The sequence below is a fragment of the Cydia fagiglandana genome, chromosome 3 (assembly GCF_963556715.1).
Source record: "Cydia fagiglandana chromosome 3, ilCydFagi1.1, whole genome shotgun sequence".
In the NCBI taxonomy this organism is placed as follows: Eukaryota; Metazoa; Arthropoda; class Insecta; order Lepidoptera; family Tortricidae; genus Cydia; species Cydia fagiglandana.
Window position 1 is genome coordinate 7,262,931 of NC_085934.1, and position 7,962 is coordinate 7,270,892.

The window sequence follows — 7,962 nt, forward strand, 5'->3', positions numbered from 1 at the left end:
GCCGGCTCATCCACTCGGCGCGCCGATGCACGGCCATATATATGAATTTTTCGATTTTATTTTTTTATGGCAAATCTAATGAGATTCTAACGATTTTAATGCCTGAACAAACGTGAACTAACGTCGTCCGATGAATTCACATAGTCAGGCCTATGGAACTCTCCGCGCGAGCTCGGATTTATACCTACGAATCTGCTCCCGTTCACGGTAGAAAAACAAGCCAGTTGGTTGCCACACGCGCTCACGTACGCACGTCACCGCGCGCCGCACTGTCGATTTTTACGATAGTTACAAGCTACGTAGTAGGTACCTACCTACTATTGAATTTCTTTAATTAAACATGTAATGTTTATTATGTATGACAAATGTATAGTTTTAGATATCTATTTATTTGAAATAGGTAGCAAATTTTTAATTTATTTTGGTAAATGTTTATTTTAACGACAGTAAGTCAACTTTACACCGGAAAGTGCCAACTTATTTTTACTCTGGTTAACTTATAATTAATTACCTGTATTCATGGGGTTTCTATTATTTTTCTTTATTGTGTAACATTAATCTCTATGTGGTTTTAAATAACACGAAGTTTTAATACTAATTCTTGCTGGGATTATTGCGCGGTTTATAAAACGGCGTAAACACTGCGGTTACTGCAGGGACATATGACCTTTTAAAATGACTATTTCGCAAACACTAACGCATAATCGGAATATTAGGTATAATTTAAGATTTAGCTTTCCTTTTATTTCACTCCGCTGTTTAAGTAGGTATTTATTTATCATTTCTAAGCGTCAGCAACCCTAGTGTTGTGCCGGTGCGCGCGGTGCGGGGAGCGGCGCGTTGAAGGTCACTCCATTGTATTTTTGTGTAGGTATCAAAACGGTAGGTATTTGCGTTTTGTTTGAGAGATAAGTATCTGTTCGTAAGAACTATTATATAATCTGGGACATACCTAGTTAATTTGGCTGATTTCGGGGTGGGGTGGTTAGCGTGAAGACAGGCACCCCACTTTGAAAAAATTAAAAAAAATTAAGGAATCGGGGCCCTAACGATTCTAATGCCTGAACAATCATGAACTAACGAATATCTTGCTATCTAGACCAAAAAAAACTTACAAAAAGTGGTTTGGGGTGGCTAGCCGGAAGACAGCCACCCCCTTTTGTTTAAAAAAAAATGTATGTTAGAATCGGGGATATGTACAAGAACAGCGTGTGCGTAAGTATAATGCTAGTGAAAAACTATAGATAGTTAATTTTTGCAGTTTTTAGTAGGTAATACCTAAATGAAAAAACTTGCCACACGCCGGCGCCGCCGCGCCGCGCCGACCAAAAAAGCCGGCGCGCCGCCGCCGGCAAATTTTAGGTCGGCGCGCACGTCTACTCACACCCAAAGCGAGAATCATACCGCTAGACCATCATGCCGCTTGTAAGACTTCTTTAAATGCCTACTTTCCTGAAAAAAGAAAACGTTTATTCTCTTAAACACTTGAATAAATAAATTTGTATTGCGTCATATTATTTGTTAAACCGATCAAAATATAAAGATGTGAACCTTTTGGAAGTACAAGTATGAGGCATGATGGTCTAGCGGTATGATTCTCGCTTTGGGTGTGAGAGGTCCCGGGTTCAAATCCCGGTCGTGCCCGTTTTTAACATAAGACATACTTAATTAGCCACATACGTTACTCATAAACATACCCCGGCCGGCGAGAGCAAAAATGCGTCTGCTCCTAGTGCTTAATTAAATATCGACTATTCTATCGACATATGGATGTCGATAGAATAGTCGACTTTTAATTAAGCACAATTTTTTTTTAAACTGAGCCATTAGTATTTGTTATTTATTTCAACTTGTTACCTCCACGCGTTTCTAAGAATAACCCTAAAACAATTTTCTATCAACATAAAATTATTATTATTATAAAGTTATTCACAATTATCAGAATGTGTTGAAGAAGAACGTTGGCATTTTAACTTTAAACAATTTAAATAAATTGATATCTGGCAGAGAAGTGGAACTACCTAATACAGAACAAATTCATAATCACTATGAATTATTTCGTTTTGCTCCGATTACTACAGTAGATTTAGAATGGTCCTTTAGTTGGATGAAATGGATTTTATCGGCAAGGCGAAGGAGTTTAAAATCAGAAAATTTAGAAAAAATGCTAATTGTATATTACGAAAATTACATAAAATACTGAATAAATACAAACACTTGGTTTTAATTTTGTTTACAACAATAATTAATACTTCTGCATATCATAACGGTGGTCCAGTACACCGTGTTGTTTTTATCGACATCGACCAAAGTGTGTGTCCTCGCACTATTAAGCTGTCAACGCATTTTTGCTCTCGCCGGCCGGGGTATGCTCATAAATTACGAGAATATAAATAGGACTTAATTTTAAAACTAAAAAAAAAATAGCTTACACAAATAAACTGGTGATCTGTCTAGTTATGTCCGACGAGTAATAATAAAATTATAAATGCCTGAGTCGTCTCTTAATCTTCACTAGGAACTATTCGAAGGTAGGTACGTTACATTAGGTATATCAATATAATGTACTGGATAATGCAACTTCAGTAAACTTTAGGCCTTAAGGTACTGTGGCGGCAAAAACGTGGATTGGCGAAGACGAAACAAAACGTAATAAAGCATTTCCTTTGAAGAGTTCTAGGAATAAGGAAAAGTTGAGAAGTATCGGAGGGGGTGCGACCGCAACCCCACCTGGCGCCCAAAAAATATGCCATAAATGAGTAGGGGCCGCTTCAGCCGCGATATTTCAGCCATACTTCCAAACCTATAATCCCTTATAATCACCTTTACAAAGCAAAGATTAAAAACGATTCTCGCGCCCGCCCGCCCGCTTTATATGCACGGCAGCGGGAAGCAAGATTAAATCATTATTTTTCTTAAGCTGCTCCCGTTTTTTCCACTCTAGACGAAGTTTTTTGCTAGGACTTTTGATGCGCACGATCAAAGCTTGTGTTCAAATTTACATAACATTCTTAAATAAATCGGGGGGAGGTAGGGACCCAATTTAGCGGGACGTGATCAATGTATTTTTTAATGCCAATTCGAAGATTGCCGCTTAAGTACCCCTAATTATTTATTCTGCGGATTCAAATGGAGTTTTTTTTATGGCTGCATTAGATTTGTAAATGTTGTACTTGTAGCAACGCTTGATGAATAACACCTGAAAACAACACTTGTGTCATTGTAACTATTTTATAATTTTATAAGCATGAGGGATCTCAGAAAAAAAGTTTTTGTTCTGCAATTTCACATTCATTACCTATTCTAGATATCTCCATCGTTCTAATAATTTTGTATTAAAATTAAATTTGATGTGTATGTTTATCTATTTTTTTTATAATAATTATCTTAGTGTGCACCTAATTAACACTAACGACATGACTGTCAATGCCATACTTAGTCCGCTAAATACTAAGTTCTTATGATTTATCAACAGAGAAGTTTCGTCTGATAGCCTAATTAAAATTTTCATAACTTTGCAGTTAACAATCGGCTTGAGTACGAATGTTATAATTAAGAAGTATTCATTAAGAATTTATTCTTTAATTTACCCGTAAGATGTTGCAGCAAAAAGTAATTAATTAGTTAAGTTGTATTGTGAAGAAAAAATAACTTATATTTAACGATCCCATTAATGACTTCAAAATGAATTAACAAAAACAGGAGGCCAAAATTCTAACTTACATACAGATTTCAAAAATCATATCATTTTGATATTATTCGCCCGTGCGGTCTCGCTTGCGTCAAGACATGTACGAACAAGTATGACATCATTTTGATATCTGAATGCAATTTCGAATTAGCCTCCAGAGCAAGACCGGGATTTGAACCCGGGATCTCTCGTACACAAAGTCTGAGTCATACCGCTAGCCTACCATGCCACCTGCGCCTCCAAATGCGGGTATGAATATTATAACTCCAAAATTAATAAACAAAAACAGGGCACGACCGGGATTTGAACCCGGGACCTCTCACACCCAAAGCGAGAATCATACCGCTAGACCATCATGCCTCCTGAATTGCTTCATTAAAAGCCTAATATTTAGATCATATTTTAAAAACTTGGACAAATATATTTCTGTATAAAGTTTTAATTGTCATATAACATCCGTGATGTTTTAAATACAAGGTTTTTATGGCAGTTTTTGCACGAGGCATGATGGTCTAGCGGTATGATTCTCGCTTTGGGTGTGAGAGGTCCCGGGTTCAAATCCCGGTCGTGCCCTGTTTTAAAATATAAAAAACTTAATTAGCTTCAAACAGCATTTGTACCGAATCTATGTATGTACCTACATGTCCTACATTCGTGTTAAATTTACCTAGAAATGTATTAATTGCTAAATACGTAATCTGCGTCCAATTTATTTAATCCAGAGGTCAATTTGAAATACAATGTGTATATCCCAAATTATCATCGCTCAAAATATTTATATTACAAAAAATACCTACTTCATATTCAAAGTCAATCCATGAATTAATTTATATTAATGAATAAAGAAAACGACATGCTGTGTTGTCTACAGATCTGAGAGTAAAATAATTGAATGTCACATTAATTTACACAAAGTTTCTACGTAATAGTTTGTCTTATACTAAAGTACCCACCTGTTACGGCGTATAGGAATCCACTTATGTTTGTACGGGATCTAACTTATCTAACATAAGCCGCACTTCGTATTTAGTTAAACCTAAGCGGCGCTAAGTTCTTGTTTGCTTGTGCCAAGTGGCAGTTTGATTGTTTTAGACCCAGAGGTGATATTCTGAACGTTACTGAGCGCAGTCGAAAAGAAATAGTTAGTATAACCAGCTTAAATGCGCTCTCCGATTAGGTATAGTTGATACAGATCTTGTGGTCAAAGTTACAGTGGTTTTTGTCGAAGAGCACCTGGTGTGCAATTGGAAAGATATCTCAGGTAGCTGAGCCCGTGTGAAATATGTCGCTACTTAGTGTTAAAGCCTAGTTAAACTCGACAGTTTTACTATGTACTTACATGTGAGATAAGTTGCTGTAGATATTTGTTTGTAAGCATTATTGTATGTTGTTGTTGAGCATACGCTTAAAAGAAAAAAAAAATTTTGAATACTTCAGCGCCTTAAGAAAAGATAATCTTACCAATCTGAATAAATTATTAAAAAAAACAAATATGAATCGTATTATTCTAAAAGGCCTTAAAATCCTTAAGTTTATTAATGCTAATAAAAACAATACTAAAGTACCTACATCAAGTGACATACTATTGATACAAAGATTCAAATTCTGATATTTTTTGCCTATTAGTCATTATCATATTAATTTTAAGTTTGATTCAGTAATACTACTAACATGTCGTAGCAAAATAAGTATTTGTACCTATAGTGACTTGCACTGCGATCACGCAATACCAATTTGTTTGCATTACTTTTCATAAGTGCTGTATGTCACCGTATCGATTTTGGCGAGGCATCAGCGTAATAAAACGAAAGCGTCGCCATCGTAAAACTTGAAGGCTACATTAGTCCCAGCAGAGTTTTAATTTACGAAGTTACAGGCAACCACGTCGATTGCCAATAAGTAAATACGGAGGCAAGTCGGTGTATTTAACTTAATTTTTGAGCTTCCAGTGGGGTTAATTGAGAGTGGCGCAGCGGAATGTTCGTCACAAAAGAAGCACTTAAATGAATGAGGAACGAACACTCGGGCGGCTCAAAATAAACTTATCTGTGTTGGGCAAGGGTTGGAATCATTTAGAGGCAAGGTAATTGTCAGGTGGGCCGGGTGAAGCGGGAGCTAACTCTATCAGGCCTCACTGTTCTGCTAATAGGGTTATTTGCCGAGTTTTTGAACGCACAGGAAGCTCGCGTCGCGTCTCGCATGCCGTTACGTAGCCAACCTAATTATGTCTGAGTACATTTTTGCTCCAGTAATCCTGTTAGCTCGACTGAGCAATTTAGGAAATATTCAATACTTGTGAGATTTTGTTTTGGTTGCTAAAATAATTCCGCTTCAGCCCGTAAATAACTACCATCGAATTCTCGAATTAAGCAAAACTTGCACTATAAGGAAAGGATCATATAATATGTTATACTTATCAAAACGTCTTTCTGGGATAAAATATCTTAAAAAATTTATATGGTGACTCTTGACCTACCTAAGTTGATCGTCTATTATTCAGGATTCACATTGCTTGAATATCATAATCATAATTTTACATTTTTTCACCGCACGAAGCACATTTGCATGGTCTCAACTTCGACCTATTTACCATCGCCGCCCATCTATAAAATCAGCAGGTTTATCTCGCAAATGTAGCTCACGTCAGTTTCTTGCCAACAAAGGCTGTCCCAAGTTTATCGACAACTAGGTATCGGCGTCGATATCGGTCTATTGTAGAGCTGGCCGTTCCGGGCCGCATTGTGTTCACGCTGGATTGGCAGCGGCGAGTTGGCGGCGACCCTTCACACTCAAGTCTAAACGTCTAAATACGCTTACATGAGCAACTATAAGACGTATGTTCACGGTGTAAGCTGGTACATACCAGCGAACACCGTAAAATATTACTTAAAAAATCCTGAAACGTATGCAGTCTTTTGCCTGGCGTTCGTGAAATACGTGAGGTTTGGTACCCGCTTATCAAAACGAAAACTTAAGTATAAGCATCACATTTTTAGAAGGCATGAATAAGAGAATTATGTAATTGAAGTATCTACAAAAAAGGGCAGTACGACCGGGATTTGATCTCGGGACCTCTCACACCCAAAGGGAGAATCATACCGCTAGACGATCATGCCGCTTGTAATTTTTTGTAGACGTAAGTATCTAAAACACCCAAATAAACAGATGGGTCATCCCATCATATTCCTTTTCAAGTTATTGTCATCTCATCTTCATTGGTGGTCGGTGAATTAACATACTAAATCTGTGTCCTTCATCAATCAGAGGCGACTTCTTTTAAAGGGCTTCCTAAGCCCTCACTTTCATCTGTCCCTCTGCAATAATAACCTGTCACGGAACGCTTTAATTATTATTTTAAAATGAACGATAAAAAATAATGAACGATTTTTGAAAAATAAATGACTTAAAGACTGGACGCTAAAATTGTGGTCCCAAAATATTCAATATCTAAGCTAATAAATAGGTTACAAACACATTTTCTGATCTATTACCTAGTATCTGAAACGTGTCCTTTTGTGATAGTTCAATAGTTATAGTTAAGATAGTTATAGTCTGATGAACATCAAAAACAGAACACAATCTGGATTTGAACACTTACGCAGCTACGTAACTCTCTAGATCAAACATTATGCCTCGTGTCGATGCTATTGAATTGTTCAGCAATCTATATGATTTAATAAATTTGTTTATTCAAGTGCTTGAGTTTTCAGGAAAGCGGGCTTTTGAGGAAGCCTTTCGAGCGGCATGATGGTCTAGCGGTATGATTCTCGCTTTGGGTGTGAGAGGTCCCGGGTTCAAATCCCGGTCGTGCCCTGTTTTTACCATCGACAGCCATCCTTTACATTTGTTCTTGACCTTGAATTAGTATTTTATGAATAATTGTACATTGATGCCTTGATTTATCCATATAAAATGATGTATTAAAGAACCTTATCTAATATCATATCATCTTAAAATCAGATTTTAATCCGCCAACTTGAAATTTTAACCAACCGTCTTTAGACGATTTATGTTATTTTCCGAGTTTAACTACGTTTTGTTTTATTCATTTTGATGCTATAGGTATATATTCTTATTTATAACACGATAAAGGTTGACTCACACTAAACCGGGCCATGCCCGCCGAGCCGAGGCGTCCGACATACCTATCATTTTCTATGACGGCTGATCGGTGATCATGTGGTGCTTTCCATAGTAAACAAAGCTCCGGAAGCTCCGGCCCGGACACGGCCCGGTCTAACGTGAGTCATTCTTCACACAGAAATAGTTAT

The 7,962-nt window shown here is 37.1% G+C and overlaps 4 non-coding genes across 4 annotated transcripts; 3 read left to right on the plus strand and 1 right to left on the minus strand.

Annotated features, from left to right (window-relative positions):
* The first annotated feature begins 1,572 nt into the window (after positions 1-1,572).
* Positions 1,573-1,644, plus strand: Trnap-ugg (transfer RNA proline (anticodon UGG)). The gene has a single exon. It is a non-coding gene; the product is annotated as a tRNA-Pro (tRNA).
* A 2,335-nt stretch (positions 1,645-3,979) lies between these two features.
* Trnap-ugg (transfer RNA proline (anticodon UGG)) lies at positions 3,980-4,051 on the minus strand. The gene has a single exon. It is a non-coding gene; the product is annotated as a tRNA-Pro (tRNA).
* A 141-nt stretch (positions 4,052-4,192) lies between these two features.
* Positions 4,193-4,264, plus strand: Trnap-ugg (transfer RNA proline (anticodon UGG)). The gene has a single exon. It is a non-coding gene; the product is annotated as a tRNA-Pro (tRNA).
* A 3,168-nt stretch (positions 4,265-7,432) lies between these two features.
* On the plus strand, positions 7,433-7,504 carry Trnap-ugg (transfer RNA proline (anticodon UGG)). The gene has a single exon. It is a non-coding gene; the product is annotated as a tRNA-Pro (tRNA).
* Positions 7,505-7,962: the final 458 nt, after the last annotated feature.